Here is a 26,890-nt window from a genome sequence, read left to right as displayed (position 1 = left end):
AAATGTTGCTGGGACTAAAGGCTAGAGAAAGAAAAGAAAAAAGTGCATGGAAATCAAATATAATTTGAATAAACCACATGTGAAGGTAGTTGAAAAGGTTTTGCAGAGTCTGCAGATCTCTGTGAAGATTTGCACTACATGTGAAATGCAACATTTGTAGGACCTGCAAAAATTCTTAGCAAGTTCTGAGACTTTTTGTTTTTAAACTGAGTGCTAAATTACTGATTGAATGTTAACAGCCAAAGTCAAAACTAGTGTCTATTATAATATCGGAGAGGTTCATGAGTCCTGTATCCAAAGGGAGGAGCTAGAAGTTACTACGCTCCTATCACTATGACTGTCTCCTCTGAGTGCTGTTCTAGAAATATGCACTGAGCCTTTTAAACACTGAGCTGTTATGTGAAAGGAGGACCATCTCTTCTGCTTTTCAACTGGCAGAGCAGTGCAGCCTTGCTATCTCTCATAGAATCAAAGAGTCATAGAAAAGGGGACCTCCAGAGGTCATCTGAGGCAGGATCATCTTTATCCAAAACATCCCATACAAATCATAATTTAAACTCTACGTGCATCAACCCTGGCCTGACACCATAGCCTGCCACAAGTAAAACAGGGGATCCATGGCAGTCGGTGTCCTGCTTTTATGAAATGCTGTCCATATGCTCAATAGATCCTAGATAGTGGGCTGATCGGTAGCAGAAAGGGAGGGGGAAGGGAGCAAACAGCAAAGCCCAGAACCATGGTGAGTACCCATAGTAGAACATAGACATAGTTATGCATTAGCATTATGCATCCTCTCTCTCTCCCCTAAACAGAGGTAGAATTGAGAATAAGTAATTTAGAGAACAGAGAAAGATGGCAAAATGGTTTGATATCACCATTGGCAGCAGAAGACTTACCCTTTCCCACCTTTGCTGAATGACCTAGTGACATATGAGGGTAAAAACTGAGGGGGCCATAGTTAAATTCTCTTAAGGCAGGGTGTCAAATTTACCTTGTGCCTCAGGCCAGATCTAGACCACAAGGCTCCACGTGAGCCAGATCCAGACAAAGGTATGAAGAAGCAGTGGTGGCAGCTGTAGCTCTGACCTGGAGCATGTGATGATGGCAGCAGCTCTAGCTCCAACCAAGAGCATGTGGCAGCGGCAGTGGCAGTGGCAGTGGCAGTGGAACTCGGTCCGCAGCACAGTGGATGGATGAAGCAGCTGGATTCTGACTGGGGCTGTCACCCTTGCTTGGTCACCAGCTACTGATTACCATTTCCACTGAGGCCACACCCTCTAGACCAGGCCAATAATCTGGCAGGCCATATAGAGTAGCTCCACAAGACAGATGCTTGACACCCTGTTTTAAAGTATATAGAGAAGAGAAAGAGGAAGAGATTCAAAGTAGGGGTGTGCAAGACAGGCTGTATTTGATTCAGGGTTGGATTCGGGCCAATTCAGGGGACAGTGATTCAATTCACTGATTCAGATCAGTGTCCCAATTAGATTTGGCCAAATCTGAATCTGAAGATTTGATTCTGATTTGGAGAATCAGTGATTTGGCACAGACACAGCTTTACCTGTTTTTTCTACATACCTTGTGGTACCAGGCATGGCTCGTGAATGTTGTGATGCTAGGGCAGATGGAGCATCTCACAGGAGTGCGGGGAGGGTGGGGGGTCGGGGGGTCATGTGCTCAGCGGTGAACCTAGAAGTGGAACCCAGAAGTACTTCTGGTCCACTTCTGGGTCCACTGCTGAGTGCGAGGGAGACCCTCCCCTCACCCCTGCCAGCTTGGTGATCAGCCACAGGGGGACCCTGGGGGTGCCCCCAGACTCAGGAGGCACTAGTCACCAAGCTGGGGGGCAAAGGGGGTCCCCCGTGTGCTCTGTGATGGACCTGGAAGTGCTTGTAGTCTACTTCTGGGTCTGCCACCAAGAGCACTGGGAACTCCCCCCTACAATGCTCCCATGGAATATCCTATCCACCCCACCACCTCAGCAATTACGAGCCAGGTGGTACCTTGAGGAATGTAGAAAAAACATTTAAAGTTGTGTCTATGTCCAAATTGTCGAATCTCTCCGAATCAAATCAGAGGCTTCTAGTTTGATTTGGAGAGATTAATGGGTCTCCTGATTCAATTCAGATTTGGAGATTTAGCTACTGAATCAGGCTGAATCTCCTCTGAATCAGATCGGCAACCAAAGTTTTGCACAGCCCTAATTCAAAGTGCATTGAAAAATAACATGTGGGAGAGAGGGAAGTGCAAGGAGTACTCCAAGAGGACTTGGAGGTAGGGACAATTTTGAAAGATGCTAGAAAAGTTGCACGTCCCAAGGAGGAAAGAGAGAGATGGAGGTAGGAAAGAAAGAGTCTGAATGGAGACTTAACTAGGTAGGAGATGCTTTGATAGGAAAAGAAGATAAAATGTCTAGATCAGTATTAAGTAGCACCTGCCCTTAATGTGTTTTTTTTTTTTAAATAGTAGTAATAGAATATTGCAATTATTGTTTTATGCTGTCAATCTTGCACGTTTTGCGGTGTTGCTATTTACATGTTGTAAAATTAAGTTAAAAATGAAAAGCATGAGGCAAAATAAAACTTGAAACAACATTTTGAAATTCTGAAAATGGATTTAATTTAGAAACAAAAGTTTTCTCCATCCAAAGTTGTTTGGGATTTCCATATAATGGGAATTTAAAAATGTCCTCAGGATGAGAGATGCTGAAATTTCCCATGAAATGAAAATTCTATGTTGTGACCATCTTTACCTGGAAATGTCTTACTTTTGCGGCAAAGATTGATGTAGAGTGCATGTAGTGTGGTATGTTTTGCTGTATTGGTAACTACTCATCCTGTAGACATGATCCATATAACTCCTGCTCCACACTTTTGCTCTGTCTCTCGAATGTAGATTATTATCCCTGGTTCAAAAAGTTGTCATAAACTACATTTCTACTTTTGAAACTTCCTGCTATTTTTACTTTAGCTCTGATTATCCCACCCTCCATCTCTCATCCATTTTATCACTTTAATTGGCATCCAGCAGGCAATTATGTGTGAGCCAGCAGGCTATGATGCAATATTTATATTGCTCATACTTCATATAAATACAAATGGCAATTCAAGCCTGAATGTTATATTCAGAAGAGAGCATCTATACCCTGAAGAATCTTTTTGCCATTACACTACAGTAAAAGTATTTATAGTCATATAGTTTATACTGATTCTTCAGTTCAAAGAAAGGGCTCATGGACAGATGATAGAACCAGTCATAAATTCAGACTGTACTGTGATAAATTTTTATTGTTGTAGCAGACATAACTTTACACAGGAGAATTCCCTGTACTTAATTTACCAGAGGGAGAAAAAAACTAGTTTTCTTAGAAAATGGGGGAAAACTGTCACAGTAGATCACCCCAGGATCTGATTCTGCAGGTGCTTAAACTTAGGAGCTCTGTGGGATTACCTGTACTTGCATAAGTGGTTACAAAATTGGGGCAGTGATCTCTATATATGTTATTGTGGGAGAGAAAGATATAGGACCCAAAACCCTTGTGCAAACAGGGTGCATCCCCACATGCAGGCATGTGCGTTTGCAGCAGCTCAAATAGGAGCAGCACAAGTTTGAGCTGGGGATTTTTGGTGTGGGGCAAGTTGTGTCACTTGGGACAAAATAACCCTGTCCAGTTCCTCCCGAATCAGCCAGGGGGAGCTAGAGCCTGGGGCCAGCACCTATGGGTCTGGCAGTGGGGGCTGCTGCCTAGCTGTGACCTGCTGCCACCTGCGACAGTATCTGCCCCCTTGGACTAGCGACCCCAAGGCTGCATGCCGCCCGGACCTGGAAGGGGTGCCCCCGCTCAGCTATCACCCAGAAGATGTGCTCATTCTGGTGGTCCACTCTGAACTGTCCAAGTGTGTCCTCTTGGCCCCAAATGGCCAAGAGGTCAGCCACCTCATCTGGCCTCCAGCTAGGTCCCCAGTGCTGGCCCTGGACAGGCTCCTCTGGCCAGGTCTCACCACTTGTCTCATAGCAGAGAGCCTGTTGTTCCCTGTTTAAAAATTGCAAATTCTCTGATAAGAAATTAGCTCACTAAAATACCCAAAATAGTGTTCTATCACTATTAAAATGAAATTCCACTATATAGAGAGACATCAGTTGACCAATGTTTTATTGATTGATATATTTACAAGTTTAAAGCAATTTGGAGGACTACCAGTGCCTCTCTCATCAGAATAAAATAAATTCTAAATATCCAAAGACTTTGGCATTTACTTTGCACTTTTTTTCAGAGAAAAATCAGAGCTGCCCCTACCCCCTTTGCTCACCAGGATGTACAGTGCTGATCAGCATTGATATGACAGTGCCCTGCCTCTGCCCTTGCCCCTCACTCTCAACCCAGAGCCTTCCCCCCACCCCAGTCCCCTCACTCCTGACCCTTAGTATGTGGGCGAGGGCTTTGTGGGGGTCGCTTGGGGGTGTGGGTTTTATGGGTGGACTGTGGGTGTGGGAGGGCCATTGTGGGGGTGGTTTCTCAGGAGTGGTATGTCCCCTGCCCCCCATAGGGTGCAGTCCCCTTGCACAGCTCATGAACTGCCCCCCTGACAGGGGCCACAGCCCCCCCCTGCAGGAGCCAAGCCCCCACCTCAGGGATCAGAGTCCCCACGCAGGGGCTATAGCCCCTCCCCACAGGGCCAAAGCCCCCTGCAGGGCCCAGAGTCCTCTTTCAGGGGCTGCAGCCCCTCCCCACACAGTGGCTACAATTCCCCTCCTCACAGGGCCCACAGCTCACTGGCAGCAGGAGCAGCCATCGGGGTGCTCGAGGCCTCCTGGCACAGCCCCCACTTGCAGTGCAGGGCAACGCAGCTCAACCCTGGTATCCAGTGCTGCCTCTGCCACATTGCATGGACCCACATGGCACCGTGCACTTTCAGGCAGTACTGGGCCACTCAGGCTGTCACCCGGGGCTGGCGCTGCTCATGGGGACTACCTGTCATGCCAGGTCAGGTTCTGTGTTTTTTCAGGCCCCATGTGCTGTTGAGGAGGCCATTTTTTTGTTTCCAGCATGCCTCTTGCAGCATCTCAAACTGCTTTGAGATGCAGTAAGAAGCACATGCAGGCTTGCCTGGATGCACCCACAGTGGACAAAAAATGTTTTCAATGTAACCCCAAGCTATGAAAAGTTCACCAGGTTGTCATGCTGGTGTCAGAGCAAGATTTTGAGTATATGCTGCCAACACAGAAGAGCTGGACTGACATGCGCATTTAACTCTGTGAGTGGAAAGTTCCAAGGCTCACCCAGCCCTTGCCCCCCTGGGTGACCTGCGGACCTGTCAATCATTGTTGACCTACTTTCCCCACAGATGCATGCTCAGACTGTGTCAGCTTCTGACTGAGAGCATGCTCAGTCAGAACCTGACATGAGGTAATTTGGCTAGAAATTTCTCTGCGGAGAGCATTCTGATTGGCCACCAAATTTATATAAAGTTCAGTGAGCCCCTCCCTCGGGGGAAGAGATCGTGCTGGCTGGAGAGAGAGGCTGCCCTAGCAGGGACTGTCTCTCAGTCAGGCTTAAGGGCCTATTGATCTCCTCCCTCGCCCAGCGTTCTGTGTTGTGTATTGCCAACATATTGTGGTTTTGTATTCTGGTTCTTGACTTACCTTTGCTCTGATTTTCGGCTACGATTTTGGATCATCCTTTTGGACTCTGTTTGTAACTCGGTTTCGGATCATTGACCTCGGATTTCTTCATCAGTTACAACTCGGTTCGCATCCACTGACCTGACGTCTCCGTTGCATCACCTCCTGGCTTTCAACCTCGGCTTTCTCCCTCGACCACTCGATTGTCCATCACCTTGGACTGGCGTCACGGCGTTTCGTTACAGTTTTGTTCATTTGTGTTTCCTAATTGATGAGCTGTTGACCAGCCCTGGGACTTATCCGACAGGCTTGTCTTGTCAGTGAACCTCGTGGGCCAACAAACCCCTTTGTTGGTTGTTGTTGTAATCATCACTGTAACTGAAAAATATCTCACCTGCGCTCTACTAAGCGTAAGTTCAATAAAACCACCCCTTGTTTTTACCCGCTGCGAGTCTCCTCCTCTGAACTCCATGCCAATAATCCCACCTGTCCGTATCTGATTGCCACCCCGGCCCACCGTGACCTTGGGGCCCGATTCATTCTGTTCGGTTTACCCCGACAGCTGGTAGGAAGTTTTACCAACTGTTACAAAGTGATGTCCAATTTTGATCAAAGCTCAGGTTGATTTATGTTTTTGCATAGAAATGGCAAAATTCCATTATTTCCAGATGACTTCCTATGTAAAACCAGGTAAAAGTTGTTGTTCTGACTGCATGTCTTTTAAGGAGGTTGAAGATATGGGTTCATTTGAAGTTGAATTTTAAAGCAAAACACAGAATTCAGACCTTTGTGAGAGCAACCTAGCAGAAAAAGGCTTTGTGCCAACCCCCAAAAGCATAACCACTGTGTGTTGTGCTATTGTAGTTTGGTGTCCTTGTCTCTTTTCTGTTGTGCAGATAGAGACCTCTTTTGGGCACAACATGATCACTGCACTTCTTCATTGCATCTGGACATAATGGTTTGTGACTCAAAAACCCTAGTGTATTTATCAAACTATACTCCCTTCTGAAATGCATACCTGGAAGGGATTGATATGGGATTTGGCTCATAACATTGTATTAGTTATTCTCTCTCTCTCTCTCTCTCTCGCTCACTCTCTCTCTTTTACATTTTTAAAAGTATGCCCTGGAGATGCTGCCATATGTAGACTAAGGTTCTGCTGAACTTACTGGAACAAATTCATCACCACCGCTGAATAACACATCTTCAGTCTATGGGCTGGAAAAGTGATGTTCAATCTCTGGGCCATGGCTTCCAGAGTCATGGCAGTTATAGTTGCAATTGCTCCATTGCTGCCAAATTTCCAGACTTGTGGGGTGTCCTGTGGACTGGATGATACTGCCCTGTGCACTGGGTCATGTAAGGTTGCACTGGTCCGTGTGCTATGTGCATCACCTCTCACCTTGCCCATGGAGCCAGGCAGGTGAGGATCACTGAGCTCCAGTTCTCTGGGGGTTATGAGAACACTAGGTGTATACATATCTGTAGCCCCTCCTTTGGCCTAACCTCTAAAAACTCCATTTGTGGCCTTCTGCGTGACCCCATGTAACATCCCATGGTGTTCACTTGAGTGTTTCACCTTTTCTGGCCATCTCCTTTTGAGTCAACAGCTTTCCTTCCAGTAAGATACCTCAAAAGGTCCCCAGGGATTCTCACTTGCCATGTCTTGTTTTTACAGATTATTGCTGGGAGGAAGTTCTTGAATCCTGCCTCTCCTGGTAACTTCTTTCAGCTTCCTTGCCTGGATCTCCGTCTCGGGGCTCCGTCTCCCCTACACCCCACTTTGCGCCAACCAAAAATTATGATAATTCTTGACCGAGGCTAAACAAAGTCCACCAGACATGGTTGGGCCTTAGCCCATATCTAATCACAGTCCTAGTTCTGACAGTGTACCGTCCTTATTCGGGCCTTGCGTCAGCCTGATTAGTTCTAATGTTCGCCCCAGAGTGCCTTCATCCCAGGTAATCTCCTTTTCCCCGATGGCTACTTACAGATTCATGCTCCTTTCTTCTTTCTCTCTTTACAGACTCACTGCTGTCCCAGTCTCCACTGGCTTCATCCTGGATCCACGGCCTCGAGAATGGTAAGTATCCTGGTTCCTCCAAGTCAGCTTTAGCTGGGCATCCCTCCTCTTGGGGTTGCAACCACTTGCCCCTGCCAGGGAAGTTGTTTGTTTCCAGCCACTTCGGTCCATCTGGAGGGCTCACTTCCAGTCCTCCTCAAATATCAGTTGCTGGGGGTTTTATCCCTCTCCAATGACCAGTTGGAAAACTGGCGTCAGCACACAGCTGTAAAGCATGTCCATGCTGGTGTGGATGAATGCGCGGTGCATTGTTGCTGCTGTTTTTCCTTTCCCCCTGGCACTGGTGAGGCTTGCCTTCAAGTGGTAGCATCTCCACCACTGTGCCTTTGATCCTTGGCGGCGTCCTGTGACCTCCACATCCCTCTCTGCTTTAGTGTCGGAACTAGGTTTCAGTCCTTGGCGGTGTCCGTGCCGCACCCCAATAGGTCATTTCCTGTTTGTATGGGACATTCAGGTACCCTTCTACATCTTCTTTCCCGGCAGAACCCCTGTAGAACTCTGTGCAGTGATCACATTTTTCTTATAACACAGCTATGAACATCGGCTAATAAGAGGCTAGATCTTTGTCTAGTACGCATTGGTATAGCTCTGTTGCCTTCTGCAAATATATATAAATCTGAGCTCACCTGAGGATCTGACTGCATTTGGCAAAATGGAGGTAAGTGGCAGGCTCTTGAAATAAGAAAGCATACATATTCTGCGGTCTCTTTGTCTGCATTAATATATTCTCTGAGTTAATAAATCCAGTGCAGTTCTTCCACTCCAGAGCCCAGTTTAATCACAGTGAGCACCAGCAAGCCATTTATTGTATTTTGTAAATACCATCTGTGCACAACCTACACTATTCAACAACAATGATGACCATAAGAGAAATCCAGTGCATTATTGCTTTGGCACTTGAACTTGTTTGGCCTTCACAAGATAATGAATTTTTTATATACTGCTTAAAGAATTATTTTATCATTTTACTTAGGCTTAATAGATATACTAGACTCTCTCAGTATGAATGGAAAATCATTGCTGAAGGAGAGAACACAGTGAGGTCATGCCTTACTTTGATGGGTAGCAGAAATGAAATGAAAATAAAAACACTCACCAGCTTTTAACGCTCCCAATTGTCCTGTTTCTCCTTGACTTCTTTGTAACACTGCAATCTTTTTTCATATTCTATTATAAAAAGCCTTCTTGAAAAGGTGAGGCTTGAATATGGATGGGCTTGTATTTTCCTTTTCTCTATACAGCCACCTAAATATTTAAATAATATGTCTTGGATAGCTTATTTTTAATAAGAAATAGGTATTCTGACAATATTGCTTGAGATAATGGGTCTTTGTTGAATTAGATTGTACATTATGAACTGGACTACTGGGATATTAATGATCTGGTGAACTCAGTGGTGTTATCTGGAGACTTCAGAGGAATAGATAGTTTCTACTCTTCCGGCTGAAGGATGACTGTTCAGTGAACATGCTGTGCATTAGTTATATGCATTGGGTTTAGGGAAAGCAAGGAAGGTATTGGGAAGATGTTTTAATACATAAATGATCAGGGATCTCATACAATCTCATAGAAAATTACGGTTGGAAGGGAACTCAGGAGGTCATCTAGCCCAACCGCTTACTCAAAGCAGAACTACCCCCAACCATTAATGGTATTTTTCATGCAGAGACCTGTTTTAAGATTAATTAAGAAATGCTGGACAAAACTCCAATGACATGTTAAATAATTTAATATTTATATACTTCCACTCAAAACTGGCAAATTTATCTCAAATACATACTCAAAAAAAGCATGGCAGGTCAGATGGTATGGACCGTTTAACGTACTGGGATGCAAAATTGGGCAGGAAATCTCACCGGTGAAGATGTTGCAGTGAGTCTTCTGGTTTTCTACAGGGTCAAAAATACAAAAACTATGTTTATACCACTTGGTTTTGTCATGTTTTGATATCTGGAACATAACAAAACAAGATCTTCAGAGAAGCCAAACATGACAAGCTTCGATGACAAACAAATGCAACCACTTCTTGTTTTGGTGGGTTTTTTACTCTAAAGTTCAAAAGATAAGATTCATTTTGGGCTAGTTTGAATTGCTCTCTATCTTGCTGGCTCTCTTGATTTTCAACCCAATTTCCTTGATATCTGGTATTCCTCCCAAAGTTCCTGCTCTTGGAATCTTTATATAAAAATCTCATTTTTCATATAGCTATTTAATAGTAAGTTTTTAGTTCTTCTGGTTTCAGAGGAAAGCTTGAAAATCATGATCATAGTGTGCTGCGAAGTCTGGAAAGCCAGAAGACCAAATGAAAAAAACCAAAAAGTTCAATGTTTTTTAAATTATTATTTTAAAGCCATGATGTTCATCTTGGGCCTCAGTTGTGATGTCTGCACGTGTGGCATGGCAGGATGCACAGTTGTTTGGCTCAGGGACCAGATCTCACGGTGCCCTTAAGTGAACATGTGCTGAGGCAAGGGCCTTAGAGTCATAAGACTGCTAACTGCATTTCATCTTCACTGACTGCACTAGTATCTAATATTGAAGTGCTCAGTATTACCTGGCTTTACAGTGGCATCAGTTGTTCTGAGTGAAGATGTAAAGCTAAAGAAAAAAAATAATGTTTAAACCAAGTATCCATATCTGTTTTTATTTTGAGAATTCATTTCTGCATGGCTCTGTGAATACCAGAAGTATGGAGTACTGTGCAATAACATAAAACACTATAACATACAATAATAAAAGGGCATTTCATACATTGGTTCTTAACTTGTATAATATTCATTATAAGTGTGTACTTTTCCACAACATATAGACATTGTCTCTCTCTTACTAGGAGCAGTATTTTAGAAATGATGCATTGCATGTAGTACATAAAGTGTAAAAATATTGTTGTTATATTTATTTTTATCATTATGAAGGCAGCACAAAACTTGCATTCTCTGTTGATTACAGTTAACCTGAATGGATAGGAATGATAACAAACAATATTTTCCAGCCCATGGTGCAGCAGCTGAAAATTAATTGTGTTTAAATGTTCATCAGCCTCCCCAGAAAAACTTGAACCAATTAAATGTAATGAGGGGTCTTAATATGTTACTTTTTATTTTAAGTCAATTATCCTTGCTCTGATGGGCTTTTGTAAGTAATGGTGCTTGCTTTTCGGAAAGAAAATGAAAACTTGAATCCCCTGGTCTTAGCTTTAATTTTTCTATAAGTCTATAGTTAAAAAGATTAGTTATTAGTACTTGTTTGGGGATGAAATGGTGAGCACTATATGATACCATGCACCACTGCAGACAAATTTGAATAGACACTTATACAGACCCCACAGCTGTAGGACGAATTTTACTTCAAGGTCAGATCTTTGCTGATTTACAGCAGAAATTGTTCCAGTAATTCTAATGGAGCTGCATGTTGTTCTCAGCTGAGAATCTGGCCTTTCATTTTGAGCACAAAGTAGCTACAGTGCTGTAATGGTTCTTGGAAACTTGAGGACTTTTGCAACAAGCATGCATTTCCCCGGCACCCTGTTGTATTGATCCTACTGGATAATGACTCTTCTGCTGACAGTAAACTAAATATTGAATACCCCTTTCAGCACTTTGTCTTTTTATTTCTGGGATTTTTTTTTTTTCAAGGAAACTCATAAATTATCTCATTATTTGAATAATCAAGGCAATGAATATTTGATTGCTAACATCAAAGATGCAGCCATAATTTCTCAGTTGAAATATGTGCTTAATACTGAAGTATTTATAACACAAAGAACATGATAATTTCCTAGCAAATGCTTTTGTTAAAGGTGGCTTTTCTTCATAATCTTGTTCTTTGAACATAATGTAGCCCTGATGTTACTGCACTGCGCTGACAAGCTGTTGGATAGCTAATGAAATGGATTCCCGGATAACTCCACGAGGAGATAGATAGATAGACCTTAAATCACAGAACAACACCAGATTTAGATATGTGGACTGGGAGTATAAAAAGGCTGAATAAAAATTAAACCCTGAATAGCTACTGACATGGAACCAGACACTTGTATTAGCCTGGAGATTGGATTGTCCTCTTTGACAGAGTGACAGCGAGAGAGAGAATGAGGGTCACAACATATTGGTTCACCAGTGTGGGAGATTTGCATTGTTACTACCTGTGTTATTCCCATTACACCTGCCCTTTGGCTCCAGACCCAGTCTAGGGTAAATGCCCAATCCTGACTTCATCATACCACTTCTTCAAGAAGTTCTTTGTCTTTAATCTTACCTGATCTAAATGGAATTGGAGAAAAATCACAATCTTTCTAGTTCAAGCAACTTTTAGGCAGACAAAAGACGTCTACCTAGAAACAGTATTATTCAAAGAGACACTGTAACTTTAAAAGGCCTGTAAAATTCCCTTTGTTGCTAGTTTACCATGTAATACCTCGTTTCCATTGTGTTTTATTTGTATGACTCAAGAATACCTTTTTCTCCACAGGAAGGCAGGAGCATGGCTTGCTTGGACTCATATGACTTGATTTATTGGTGGTATGAAAAGAAAAGAGACTTATATGAATGCTGGACATCGGGAAGAAATTTCCTTGCAAATACCAGGGCCCCTGTTACTATGCTGTCTGAATGTCCTGCGTGCTCACCCTCACGGTCAGAACATTTATGAAACTAATGAGTGCTGTTAATGCACGGGCAGGCAAAAAACAACTGATGGGCTGCATCCAGCCCATCAGCCACTTTCATCTGGCACACGGCACCCACCAGCAAACTGTACCCGCCCAGTCCTTCTGCTCACAAGGGTGGGAGCAAGGCACCCATGCATAAGCACACTGCCCAACATATCCTATTGCATCTCACTCCAGCCCTTGTGGGCGGAAGTGCCCAGCCCAGCCAGCATACAGATTCTGGGTGGGGCTGCTGCCCTTGCTGTGGCCGCTGGGGACCTGCTTGGCTTCCCCAGCATCCAGCTCACTCTGGGCAGCAGGTAGGGAAGTGGAGGGAGCTGCAGCTGGGCAGAAGCATGGAGCGTACAGCTGGGACTTGTGGCAGTGCGTGGTGGCAGGAGTGTGGAGTTCGGGTAGGCATGGTGTGCGTGAATGAGGGTGGAGGATGTGGGTACCCCCTACGTACTCCCTCACATGGTGCGCAGTCCTCACTGCCGGCAGCAGCAGTAGGCAGGGGCACTCCAGGCACTTGTACCTGGCACAGGCACTGGTGCCCTGTGGTGTGCAGCTCCGGCCAGCCTTGTGTGTGGGGCAGGGAGTGCAGCCTACTCAGTCTGCCTGTATTGTGGAGTCTCCGCATGACACACCTGCAGCTCCCACACTCGCACAGCGGGAAGCCCCACGCTGGAGCTGGTTGCCTATCCCACCCCCTGCTGCACAGGTCCTGGGACTCCACAGGGAAGCAGGGGCAGGGCTCCCTCCACTCCCCGCGGAGTCCTGGGGCCTGTGCAGCAGGGAGCGGGGAAGAGAGCCAGCTCCAGCACAGGGCTTGTCCTGGTGCAAGTGTGGGAGCTGCAGGTGTGCCACGAGGAGCAGTGGTGATAGAGGCAGGCTGGCCAGGCTGTGCTCCTCATCCCTGCATGCAGCGCAGGCCCGAGCCACACACCACCAGGCACCAGCGCCTGTGCTGGGCATGAGCACCCCAAGTATCCCCACCTGCTGCTGTTGCTGGCAGCAGGGGCTGCGTGCCATGTGGGGGAGTGTGGAGGGTTCCCACACCTACACCCTCCCTCTCACCCCAAAAACCTCACACATCCACACCCTACCCCCACAACCCCCACTGACATATGCACACACCCCAACATATCCTACGCCTCCCCCACACACAGCCACCCCGTCACCCCCGCTCTTCACTATACACACATACACACTCACACCCCACCATACACCCCCAACCACTCTCCACACCCCTGACACCTTATACAAGACTTCATTTTTTGTTATTATGCAATCCTCTCTATATATGGTATGCAAACAGAAATCATGACATATTTTTTGTAATAAAATTAAAATATGTTATAGTAGATGTTTGACTTTTGGTGTATGATTTGGTGTTTTTCTGGTTCCAAGATGGTAACCCCCCCCACAAAAGGAATATTTCTGGGGGGTAAAGAGAGGGCCTTCCACTGACAAAGGTCTGGGGTTAGAGGTTGTGACTTCTAGTCCCAGTATGGTAAACAGGGGATGGGGCAACTGTCAAGGAATGGGGCTACCCATGCAGCCCTCAGCAGTTCACCAAAACTCATTAAGTGGCCCTCTAGTCAAAATAATTGCCTGCCCCTGTGTTATACAGGTAGAAAATAGAAACATGGAGAGCCTGAGTGATTTCCATTCAGTTACATAGGACATCTATGGCGGAGAAAGGACATAGGCTAGTCTCCCTATAACTACTGCTCTAGCCTTCCTCTCATCCAAGGAATATAAAAACTGCACATATACAAACTGAATCAGATCAACATGCAAGGTGGGACTAGAACCACAAAAGTTTCCTTTGCACACAAAATTTGGCAAATACTTCACACTTGTTGGGCCAGATCCTTGAACATTGTAGTTGCTTTCTCTTTTGACTGTCAAACCTGGATGACTGGTTAAGGGGTAATTGCCCCAGCATAAAGTGATCCAGATGTGCCAAAAAAAATTGTGGAGGTTGGTATGTCATATATGTTTCTGGCTGTTGGCCTAGCAGAGAAGGAAATGTTGTGGTCTGGGGGTCATTACACCACTCAGCTTTTTTTTAAGAGAATGTGTAGGTAAAGGTATATTCTGAATATCACCAGCTTCAGAGTGATGCATTACATTGGCCTTGAGTACCACTGTGTAGAAAGCAGGATTTTATCTGGTTTTTTACAGCATCCATATTCATAGGCATAAAAATCAGAGATATCTATTGAGATGTATTTACTTAAAACGTACCTGTAGGGGACAGCAGTGCTTCATTATTTACTACAGATCTATAGATGGTCAAAACTGGTTAAACAAAAAAACAAAGGAGGATTTTTATTTATTTTTTTTTTACTGCTGTTGGGCTTTTTAATTAAAATAAAATGGCAAATTCTATAGCTGAACAATATGCTTTGATCATAAAAATTTTTTTCAACTAGCGATAGAGTGGGCTGAGGAAAAAAACACAAAAGCATGAAGGGTTTTTGTCCAAAAAAGGAAACTTGCAACTATTTTTTTGTTAAAAAAGGTGAAATTCAGGAAACTTCTGTTTATTCTACTCCTGGGTGGATTTGCCTACAGCAACGTCAAGCAAATATAAATATAGGCAAAGGTAGCTAATTGGTCAGCAACACAACAGGTTTTAGAATTTGCATGCCATACTGAAAGCATGGTATCACATTCACGTGATGATAATGCATATGCCGAATGGCCTCATGATAAGGATGAAGATGAAATCCATGTCATGTATAAGTCATTGTCTTTTACAAACTCTACATTGCATTATTTTTCTCCTTTGCACTAGTATCTACAGTAAATAAAAGACCTGGGTGCAACACTAAATAGATTAAGTAGGAAAGTCTTTTCACTCAAAGGGTTCTGTTATTTATTACCGATAAAGTATTTAATTTCACTGAAATATAAAAGCTAGCCATAGTTCATCTGAGGTAAATAATTTGAAATACAGATATTCAGTAGGAAGGAACAGGAAAAATGAGATGGAGACCTAGGAGGATAATGCTTAGAACATTGTTGTTGTATATTTTAATTGAATTGGTGCCTGTAGGCTGCTGTCAGGAACCGGGGCCAGAATGGGCTATGCATAGGTCTCACATGTAATGTCAAGTCAGTCACTGTTCAGAGAAATTAATTTATAACAAGATTCACCATCTGAATATTACAGACAGTGCAGGGAGGGGAGACAATATAACATTGAGATCATCATTATTGCAGTAACACATAAATATGAGATTTGGTATAACAAATTGAAAGCAAAAACTAGTGCAGGGGCAATGATGTCACGTGATGATCCAGCCATGATACAAAGATGTCTCCTTACAGATACTGTAAAAGTCCTGATGAAATATTTGCTGAGCTCTGGAAACCACATTACTCAAAGTATATTGAAAATCAACGAAGTAATGAACAAACTAACTTATGAGGAAATAGCCAAAACTGAAAGCTATTTAGTTCTAACTTGGCTAATAGAGAGCTCAGGCTAGGAGTAACAGCCTATGAGGGCATAAATCCTAAGAACAGAGAAGAGTTATTTAGGTTTGCATAAGGGCCTTTTTACAGCTTAATTTTAGGCATCTCCTTGAACTCTTAACCCCTGGATTGTCCACATCAGTCCTAGTTTTAGGCATACTTTAGGTGGCTTAAAGTTACACTACTTCAGGGCACGTTTATCTCTGATCTGTGTTATGTAGCTTGTGTTCCATTAATGTGTGGCCACTCCCCACAAAATAGCTGTCCAAGTTGCAGTCCTCCAGCATCCCAGGATGCACTGTACCTTCTCCCACCTTCCTGTCCTGTATGGGCAAACTTTCCACCCCCTAAATGCTACTGTCCAGGGGATGGTTCCAGCACCAAGCCAACTCCCCCTCCAACCCCTGAGGATGTGACTTTTTACCCCCAGGGGTGCAACCTCATGCGAAGAGCCTGTGGAGCACATACCAGTTAGCTTGGTTACAGGCCATGGATGGGTCCAGGAGTGGGGTTTCAGGGGGTGGGGTCAGAGAAACAAGGTAGAGGGGCCAGATTAGGTCCCCATGGCCTTGGACTTCCTTCCTTGAGCAGGGGAAACACCTTCCACCCCTGCTTCCCTCCCAAAGCACCTTCCACCCCTACTTCCACCTCCCAGCCACTCCGTGACCAGCACGTTCTATATCCCAATTCCAAATTCCAATTTATTAAAACATGAGATCTTGTTTAATTTACTTTCTGTTTATTTCTTTTAAATTATTACTATTATTTCACTACTTTTAATTTTATCCTTCAGTGGCTGGCTTCCTTCATTCACCCTTCTCTCCCACCCCCATTTCCTTTCCACTTCTCATTTCGTTACCCACCCCCTTCCCATTAACTCTCTGCCTCCCAGCTTCCCCCGACCCACCTCTCACACACCCTCATGTAGAGCAGGGATAGAAGTCTGTCCTAATTCATCAAGCCTGTGGTGGCATCTACTAGTCAGGCTTTGACTTGCCAGCCCTCTAGTGGCAAGTCATAGCTGTGCAGGTGGGGGAACCTTAAGGTTTTTAGCCTTAAGATGTGCCTGCTCCAAACTCAAGCTCGCATTAGCACCAATCAACATTTGAGCAGTTCATAGTGTAATGTGTAATAACAAGGCTCTAAGTAAGAATGATGGGTTGAAACAAGAATAAAATAAAAGTATGACTGCAAGGACTAACGCATTAAAATGGATGTCCCTACAGATTCAGCAGAACCTGGATTACTGGAGAAGTTGAAAACCGGAGAGAACAAAACACTATAAAATGTGCTATAATGAATAAGGCAAGGCTAATAACATTATTATAAGGAATATAGACTGGAATTCCAGAGGGAGAAAGTGAACTAGGGGCAGAATCAGAAAGTTGCTTAGGTGCATAAAATCATTAAGATAAATGAGATTTTAGCCACCTTAGTAAGTAGGAGGTGCTTTAATACCTTTACCGACCCAACCCTATATCTTTTCCCTCTCTAAATGACCTGTTCTTTATGTTGTTGAAGTACAATGAACCTTCTTCCTTGGGAACATTTAAATCTATCTGTGATGCAGGGGTAGCAGCGGACATAGTCTTCCTGGACTTCTGGAAGGCTTTCAACACTGTCTCTCACCCCGTTCTCATTAAGAAACTGGGGGACTGTGGTGTCGACACCCACACAGTCAAATGGGTCACCAACTGGCTGGAGGGCCGCACCCAGAGGGTGGTAGTGGATGGGCCTTCTCAACCTGGAAGGACGTGGGCAGTGGGGTTCCTCAGGGCTCGGTCCTCGGGCCCGCACTGTTCAACATCTTCATCAGTGACTTGGACGAGGGGTAAAAAGCACCCTGTTCAAATTTGCTGATGTTGCTAAGATGGGGGGGGGGGATGTGGGCACACTAGAAGGAAGCAACAGGCTACAATCGGACCTGGACAGGTTACAAGGGTGGGCGGATGAGAATAGGATGGGATGCAATACAGACAACTGCAAAGTGATGCACCTGGGGAGGAACAAACAGCACCATACCTACAGGTTGAGGAACTCCCCTCTTGTCAGCACGGAGGTGGAAAGGGATCTGGGGGTCATCATTGACTCCAAGATGATCATGAGCTGGCAGCATGGGGAGGCAGTCAGGAAGGCCAACTGTACCTTGTCATGCATCCACAGATGCATCTCGAGCAGGTCCAAAGAGATGATCCTCCCCCTCTATGCGGCACTGGTCAGGCCACAGTTGGAGTACTGCGTCCAGTTCTGGGCGCTGCACTTCAAGAGGGATGTGGACAGCATGGAGAGGGTCCAGAGGAGGGCCACTTGCATGATCAGGGGACAGCAGGGCAGGCCCTATGAGGAGAGGCTATGGGACCTGAACCTGTTCAGCCTCCAAAAGAGAAGGCTGAGGGGGGATCTAGTGGCCTGCTATAAACTAGTCAGGGGGGACCAGCAGGCATTGGGGGAGTCCCTGTTCCCCTGAGCACTGCCAGGAGTGACCAGGAATAATGGTCACAAGCTGGCAGAGGGTAGGTTTAGGCTAGATATCAGGAGGCGCTACTTCACGGTCAGGGCGGCTAGGGTCTGGAACCAACTTCCAAGAGAAGTGGTGCTGGCTCCTACCCTGGGGTTTTTAAGAGGAGGTTAGATGAACATCTTGCTGGGGTCGTTTGACCCCAGTACTCTTTCCTGCCATGGCAGGGGGTCGGACTAGATGATCTACTCAGCTCCCTTCCAACCCTAGAAACTATGAAACTATTTAAGGGCCAAGGAATGTTGACCTTGTTTCTAGTTATACCAAACATGTGGGAAGATGGTTACTCCATTAGGTTACCAGTGTTGATCAATCCCCATTAGCACAACTATGGGAAAAAAATCCAATATATCAGTGCCTGCAGTACGTATCCAGAAATCAACTGTTTTCTGAATGGGTATCCATGGCCAGGTTTCATAATCCAACAGAAAAGTCCCCATTTAACTTTGTAACTAGGTTATTACTGAACATTTAGTTCATGATGCTAATGATTATGTTGTATTTGTCTTTGCCAGAGTCCTCAAAATGATGAACACCTGTCTAATCATTAACATAGAAGAACAAGTTTTCATTATGGAACATAATAACAAAATGATAATTTGTGGTGTTCCTTACCTAGCCTGAAACAGATGGGAATAGAAAAAGAACCACATAACTGACATTGTATCCCAGGATCATTGTCACTTAATAAGCCTGAGACTTAGAGAATGAGATTGTAGCATAAATCCCAAAAAGAGACTTTCATAGGAATAACCTGTGATTATTAGGAAAGAGAAATCAACTTTCGGTTCTAAATCCCTCTTCGTCTATAGAAAAGAGAAAATATGTAAGCCCAAATCTTAAGGCACAAGAGTCACTCATGAGTAAGGCTGGTCAGGAAATCAAACTTACATTCCAATACTCAGAATTTTTTTTTGTCCAGAGCAAGAATAAAAAGGCAAAATATGAACATTTTTATAAAATGAAAGTATTGCAATACATTGCATTGGCAATACTGAAATACAGAATATGATCCCTAAGGGTGCGTTCCCACAAGCATGCACACGTGGTTTGCAGCACCTTGAAACTATCTGAAGGACCACAAACTGCACGTAGTGCACATGCACCCATGTGCCACGCTGCTTTTTTGTAGTGTGACCTTTTTTTTTTGACACTGGGAGATCCCGGTGTTACAGGGTTACCAACTCTGTTTGAATTTATTCCAGGAGGTTTCCAGAATGCCAACATGCCCACAACACACAACGCAACCATGCCTGTGTGCTTGCGAGTATCAGTTACGGATTATAGTGTGTACTCTTTACATCAGGAAGACAAATGCACGTTACTATTACATTTTAAAAATGCACTGGGCTACTGTATAAATACGATTCAACATTTAATATGTATTTTCATGAATACCCTATCATTTATCTCCTGGGTGACTCTTGGCAGTCTCCTGGAGGACTCCAGGGCAACCCTGGAGAGTTGGCAATCTTACGGTGTCAGAAATACGGCAGCTAAAAAAAAGCAGCATAGTGCACATGGCAGCAGCGTGCGCCACCAGAAACTGGAGCCTGGTTGGCCAGAGGCATGCTGTGGCTGCCAGCCAGGCTCCGAGCAGCCAGGTCGGTGCTGCTGCTACCCTGGGAGGCCCCCAGGACCCCAGTAAGGTTCCCCTATGCCACCTGGGTCCCTTTGCCACACACCAGAGTGCACGTGCCAGGGCATGGCTGGGGACAAATAGCGGCACAAATATTGCCGTGGGAAGTGTGTGCCCCTGCAAGTGTGCATTCATGGGGACATGGCCCAAGGTCTCTGACAGCTGGGATTGACCTTGGTTTCACTAATGCAGTAGTGTGAATCTGACCAGCCTGGTCTGTTGTATCGCTGCCGTTCAAGGTTAGGCAGCAATGAAACTCAAAAGACTCGTATCTATTTCAGGCATACAGCTTCTGTGTGGCCTGTCCTGAGGCCAGACACCTGGATGGCTGGGCCTGCTTGCTCCTTATGCTTAGGCAGCTGGGCAGCCCAGGGAATCAGGTGGCCTAGCAGGCTGGAAGCCCTGGGATCCCCAGGCCAGCGTCGCCTGGCACGGTTGCTTCAAAACCAAGGATGCCAGAAGCCCTATGTTGTAATCTTGCGGCAGTCCACATAAACTATCTCAGAGCCGTAAGTGATGCAAGCCTATCCCCGGGCTTCCAGTTTCTTCACTCTATAGCAGGGAGCTTGAAAGCCTTGGCAGCTTGAACCAAGGCTTCTAGGTTTCACATTGCAAAGCCGGAAGTTGGGCTGGATAGGTCCCAGCAGGGCTGTCCTAAAGCTGTAGCATCTGGAAATCTCTTTACTAGTTACTTCCAGAGCCTGCTGAATGAGCTGTTAGGAAACCAGTCATGTTTCCAGTACAACCCTGTCTGTGATTTCTTGGAATTTCATTGAAACAGAGATGTTTCCATGAAACAGTTCGATTTTGATGAATCAGTGCTTCCCCCACCGCACCCCCCCCCCCAAAAAAAATACTGACTAGCTATAATTGCAACCTAGCTGATGCCTGCTATTGGGGGAAAATTACCACAGCTGTTGTAGTTCTAAAGAACAGATCTCACACCAGGACTTGGTTTTAAATTGCCTTCCTCCTCATTTCATTCCAAGTTCACAACTCTGAAAAGAGCACAGCAGGCTATGTGGGAATGAAAGAAGCTCTCTGAGGCTTAGTGCCCCTAAAGCCAATATAGGAAGCTCTGAAAGGATCATCTCTCTGTAGCTGAATTCCCCAGAGGCACAGAGCCAGGATAACTGCTTCTGGGATATTTCCTTTCATGCTGCCAGCCTATGGCCAAAGTTTCATCACACTGTGCTGATGCCTCGCTGTTATATTAGGTCCTTTAGCCTCCAGAGGTCTGAGTAGATCCAGGGGAGTGAACTATGGCCAAAATTACTCAAGATGGGAAGGAGGAAAAGGTGGTTTAAAGCTATGTTAGCATGGCACTGCTTCCTGAGTTTTGTCATGAATGCCTTTCCTATACCCGAGGATCAGAGCCTTGCTCTTAGACTCCCGTTGACTTTAGTGAGCTTTGCATCAGCTCTTATAACATAACTGTATCAACGTTTATGTCAATCAGCAATATTTCTAACTCTAGATACCTTGTTCTCTGTCGAAACCACCTACGTGTTCCCTAGTGAAGTACTATAGAGTTTCAATTACTTCTCTTAAATTGCATGAGGATAAGAGAGAGATAGAGAGCAAACAGAGTAGACAGGATTACTTTTGCTGCTGTCATTTAGAAGAAACCCCCAGAAACAAGTGGCTGAGCACAGACCAAATGTGACAAGGACTCTCAAGAGGGCTTTGAAGGAGTTAGGTAGATGGAAATTAAGTCTAATACTGAGGAATAGGAGGTAAGAAATGTTGCTGAGAAATAACAGTTAATTTTATTCTTAATTTATCTAGAAAGAAGGGGGCACTGCCGATGATAATACCTAGGATGGTCAAGGAAAAAAACCAACCACATCTATAAACAATAGAATTTTGCAAACCAAATGTTGCATAATTAAGGGAACTACCATGAGGTCCAGAAAATACAATAGACCAAATTCACAGCTGGAGACCTGACTGCGGCCGTATTGCTTTGCATCAGCTGAGGCTCTGGCACATTATAGAAAGATTTTAACAATAATTTATATTACTAACAGCTGGCAAAGTGGCAACTGGATGGACACATTATGCAAACAGGAACTCCTCCTCAAGTATGCATAATTATAATGGTTATTATTTATCAACAAATTCTGTGCATTGGTATCCCTGATTATGACACTGTCTTCACCAGAACCTTGTTTGATAACCTGTTTCTTTTATCCTAAGCTTTTTCAGGGGTTGGGATGAAGTTGGCTTTGATGACCATGGACTGGAAAGGGAAGAGAGGCAAGGAAAAGAGTTTGCCGTATTAGTTTCAAGTCAAAGCAGCAGGCAGGGTAGAGATGCACCTAAAAGACTAAGGTCGTGTGTAGACGAAATGCGAAATGTGCGCACGGCACTTTAAAGCAGGCTAAATGCTTTTGCGCTGCTTTAATGGTGTCGGTGTTTGCACACCTTGGTGGCATATTGCGCATTAATTCCACCCGCTGTAGGAAATTTAGCAACGTAATGCACCTTAAACGCTTTGGGGCTCAGAAAACTAAAACTCCTTTGAGTTTGGCATGAAGTCTGCTGCTCCTACAGCCTGCCTGCATGAACGGTGTGGGGGCCCGGTGCTTCCCTCCATGGCTGCGGTGCCTCCCAGGACCTCCTGAGCCGGGTGTCACCAGGGTGGGCACTGCTGCCACAGAGGGAAGCACCAGCCCTACCCCCCACAGCCCAGGGGCCACTCTGCCCGCCAGCAGCTCGCCCTCCCCACCCCACAGGAGCGGCAAGTAAGTCAGCAGGGTGTGACATGGGAGTTTAATCAGCCCTAAATTGAAGCAGTGTTTTTTTAAAACCCACCGCTTCACTTTAGGGCCCCTGTTTCATGTACACACTCCCTAATTATATCTATAATGTATAAGCTTTCATTAGATGTTGTAGAAAGAGATACACAGATTAGTCCTTCCACAGCAACTGATGGGAGCTTGGGCTTATGAAAGTTTATACAACTTTGATTTAGTTAGTCCGTAAGGTGCATCTCTGCCCTGCCTTCTGCCTGTGGAGAAGAAACCACGACAGTATTTTGATAGGTGACTGGAAAAATCACTCGTAGGTTTGTTTTCAGAGACAGTCTATTCTATGTATTTTAAAATTACCAGGTCAGATTCTTGTCCAGGATCAGGCTGCATTGATTTCAGAAGGTTCCAAGCCAATTTAAACTAGTCAACATTTGGCCTTGTCCTTTCCAAAATTTGTGGTGTGGAATACAGGAAATAAGCACGAATAAGAACATTTGGCCAGATACCCCTGGATTGCTTCAACCACCCCTGTTTTTTTACTCAAGTGCCAAACGAAAATTGTTTGCGAGATATCAAAGCTTGTTGATGAAAGATGCTGACACTGATGATTAAGTAAATATGATTTCCCTCTACCTGGCAAATCTTCTGATAGGCAAGCTGACAGCCCATCAGCAATACTTACTGTAACTAGTTTGCCTTTTTTCATGCTGGGGATAATTCTGCCCGGGGGACGCTTTTGGGTGATCTCCTTCCCAGTGACAGATGCTTGCATTGGTATTTTCTCATGGATCAGAGTGAAAATAGACACAACATCAATTTATATTCAGTGGAAACATGGTCACATGGCTGGAAGTGGCACAGACTTAGCTCATTTCCCTTGCCATTTTCAGACAGTAATTTTGTGGCCCTGGATATGGTAATGCAGGAATAATTGCTTGTTACATTACTGCTGTAATATACAAACATTGTCTAATTCAGCACTAATGTCTGACAATCCAGCTGTCATCTTTCCAAAATACTTGCTGTCTGACTACCACAGCTTTGCTGCTGCAGCAGCGTCAGACTAGAGGAAGTGATTCTGCTCAGGGGCATTTTGACAGGGTGATAGCGGTTGGAGTGACAGATGTTTGCGCTGGAACTGTCTGATGTTTTTAAGGCCTATGAACATGTTTCAGTGAATAACTACTAAATTATTCGGTGTGTCCTGGGTTAACATTTAGGTTTGAAAGCCTCTCCATAAGATGCATGTCAACAACACACAAAAATAAGAGCAGCGTTCCCATGCCAGAATTTTCAAATCAACTTTAAGACATCAGAAGTTGGGAAGATCTAGCTCAGAGGCTTACATATGTGATCATCCCCAGAGGTCCTGTGATGTACGACAAGGCATCGATCATTTTGAGGACGCTTGCCTCACTGTGAAGGCAGATGAGAAACAAAGGGAAAAAGCTGCGACCTGACATCACTGGGATCTCAGATTGGCCTCTTCACTCATCTCCAAACTCACCAATTACTTCCCTAATTATGAGGAAGACACTTTTCCAGTATCGAGGGACTACTGACAATGACGTATGTAATAAAGACGTGGAGTGGATGTAGCTGCCATTCTCGGATGTTACGTTTCCTCAGAGCAGTTCTTTGTGGTGGGCAGATAATTCCTGATCTTATAAAGAACTTTACTATTTCAAGTGGTAGCATAGTCTGCATTTACCCAAGTTTGATTTTCAAGCTGATGGTGAAATTAATTTGGCCTTTGGTATAAACACAATTAACTTTTCTGGAAGGGATGTGATGTCTTGGAGTACCATGCACCCCTGCGTGAAGGAATACTACTAGACCTATGCATAATTTAAGCCTTCAATAAGTTTAAGTGAAGCGTAAGTAGTGCCTTTTCCTTGTGCTGGCCTTCCAGCCAGGGCTACATTACACTGGAGAATAAATTACAAAAAGTTTTTAAAACTGGAATGACTATCTGGTGGAGGTGTTAAATTCCTCATTCAAATGATAGGCAATGGTCCAAACAAAGGGAAGAAGGATGACATGGATTGAACAATGTTTAATATTCTTTGGTTAGAAAATCTTTTTAACCTGTCACTGCTAAATGAACGAAGTGTGGTAGCTTTGTGTACTCTGGGTTCAGCCATATATTAGTAAATGGAAGTTAGATAAACTATTTGAGCTTTGGAATGACTTAATACTGAAGATGTGTAAGGGTTGTTCTTTCTTTTTCTTTAAATTGGAAATTTATCTATTGATTAAATAGGTAAAAAGCGAGGGAAAGCAACATCCCAGGCCGGGGAAGAGACTGGGTAATAAAAATAAGGAAATTCAGTATGTTGAAGCAAAAATGCAAGTGTTATAGATAGATCTCAGGCATGCAGTTGCTCTTTCACTGAAAGACTAGTGTTGCACCTTTCTGGCAAGAAAAGCCCACACGAGTGGAACAGCTTGCAGGACTGAGAGCTTAGTTACAGAGGCCTTCAATTAACAACCTGTTCCTTTCCAGCCAGGCACTTAAGCACATGTTTAATTTTCAGTATTTGGGTGAGTGAGTGTGTGCTAGATCATTTGATGGTGATCTGTGCACCATCAAATCAAGCAGGACTTGGGAACAGCGGTATCTCTTTTGAACAGTCAAAATTTTTCACAGAAAAATTTCTGGTTTTTCACCCCCCAGATTTCCATTTCTCAGCCAGGAAAATCAATATGACAGCTCCCCAACTGTTTGCCTCTAAGGCGTTTTTGTCAACGTAACTTTCTGCTTGGGGGCTGGGGGCGGGGGACGCTACATGGACAAAAGCATCCCAGGCAAGCAGCCAGGGAGGGACAGCTGAGTTGGCATGTGGAGGGAGGCAGGGGTCTGAGGATTTTGGGTCTCTGCCTGCCCAGTTAGGCTAGTTGCTTCTCTGCCAGGTGTGTAGCAGGGGAAACACAGGAAAGCAGAAAGCCACTATACCGGGGCTTTTGTAGCCTGCCTGGGAGATTCGGGTCTATTTCACCTTCTGCCTGGTGGGGGCGGGAAACGAAATTGATGAGAGCTGTCCAAGTGGTGAGGCAGCAAGCTACACGTTCTGTCTTAGTTTTTACAATAAGGATTTTTTTTCCGGAAATCCTTTCCCGTTAAAAACAGCAACGTTGTTTTATTCTTTTTAAAAACAATTCAAGATAAAAAAAATTGAACTGCAATCCCCTCCTCGCCCCCCCCAAAAAAATGCATTTCTGTTTTCGCTGCACCTTTCTTTCACAGCTCCCGACAGCCTTGTTGCCAGTCAAGGGTATGCTTGTTTTTATGAAAAATAATCTTAATTTTTTTTAAGCAATGTAATTTCTTAATTGAGTAGTTTTCATTAACGTGATGAATCAAATATAAGTTCTAAACCGGTTGTAATAAAGAATATACTATGCCTGTGAATTAAACTATATTAAAATGAAGATCAAACGTGGACCAAATTTGAGAGGAAATAGTGTCTAAACTGTCAGAGATCGTAAGTGATAGGTTGACCAAGTTCTGCAAGTAATAATATATGTAGCGGGACCCTGATAAAAGCAAGGGATGGGAAATTAAAATATGTATTTCAAAGAGCAATGTCAGTACAATTCAAGATGTAAAATTAGTGAACTAGAATCACAGCCTGGTAGTATCTGCAGTATTTGCATGCAGATCCATGGGAAGTTCATCAGTAATGAACCAGAAAGTGTAATTTTTTTCATAGATTCATTTTTCAAGATCACCAGGGTGGCTGACCGTAACACCTCTCAGGGAGTCTGTTCCAGACCCTTGAATTATAAATACGTTTTTCCTTATGTCCAATCTGAAGCAATCTTCATTCAGTTAGTGCCCATTGTTTCTCGTCTTCCCTGGGGTGCCTTGTTCAATAGATGCTCCCCCAGGCCCTGATGTACGCCCCGTATATACATATAGGCTGCCACCAAGTCTCCTCCGAGCCTCCAGGCTGAACAGTCCCATGCCTTTCAGCCTCTCCTCATATGACCTGCTCTCCAGACCTCTAATCATGTGCATGGCACTCCTTTGGACTCTTTCAAGTTTCTCCACATGCTGCCTAAAGTGCGATACCCAGAACTAGACCCAGTGCTCCTGCTGCAGTCTCACCAAGGCCAAGTAGAGAGGGAGGAT

At 44.4% G+C, this 26,890-nt stretch overlaps 1 long non-coding RNA gene across 3 annotated transcripts in view; it reads left to right on the top strand.

Annotated features, from left to right (window-relative positions):
* LOC149863119 (uncharacterized) overlaps positions 1-13,719 on the top strand; it is a 104,356-nt gene extending 90,637 nt beyond the window's left edge. For 2 of the 3 annotated variants that reach the window (XR_016443241.1, XR_016443242.1), the window contains 3 exons: positions 7,649-7,705; positions 8,237-8,363; positions 12,176-13,719. This is a non-coding gene — a long non-coding RNA (uncharacterized LOC149863119). The remainder of the gene's footprint in view (positions 1-7,648; positions 7,706-8,236; positions 8,364-12,175) is intronic. The other variant, XR_016443243.1, reaches the window with a different exon arrangement.
* The last annotated feature ends 13,171 nt before the right edge of the window (positions 13,720-26,890 follow it).

This window comes from Crocodylus siamensis, chromosome 6, assembly GCF_052110815.1.
Source record: "Crocodylus siamensis isolate JL-2025a chromosome 6, ASM5211081v1, whole genome shotgun sequence".
Classification (NCBI taxonomy): domain Eukaryota; kingdom Metazoa; phylum Chordata; order Crocodylia; family Crocodylidae; genus Crocodylus; species Crocodylus siamensis.
Note: the sequence above shows the minus strand (reverse complement) of the source record. Positions and strands in the feature narration are given on the sequence as shown.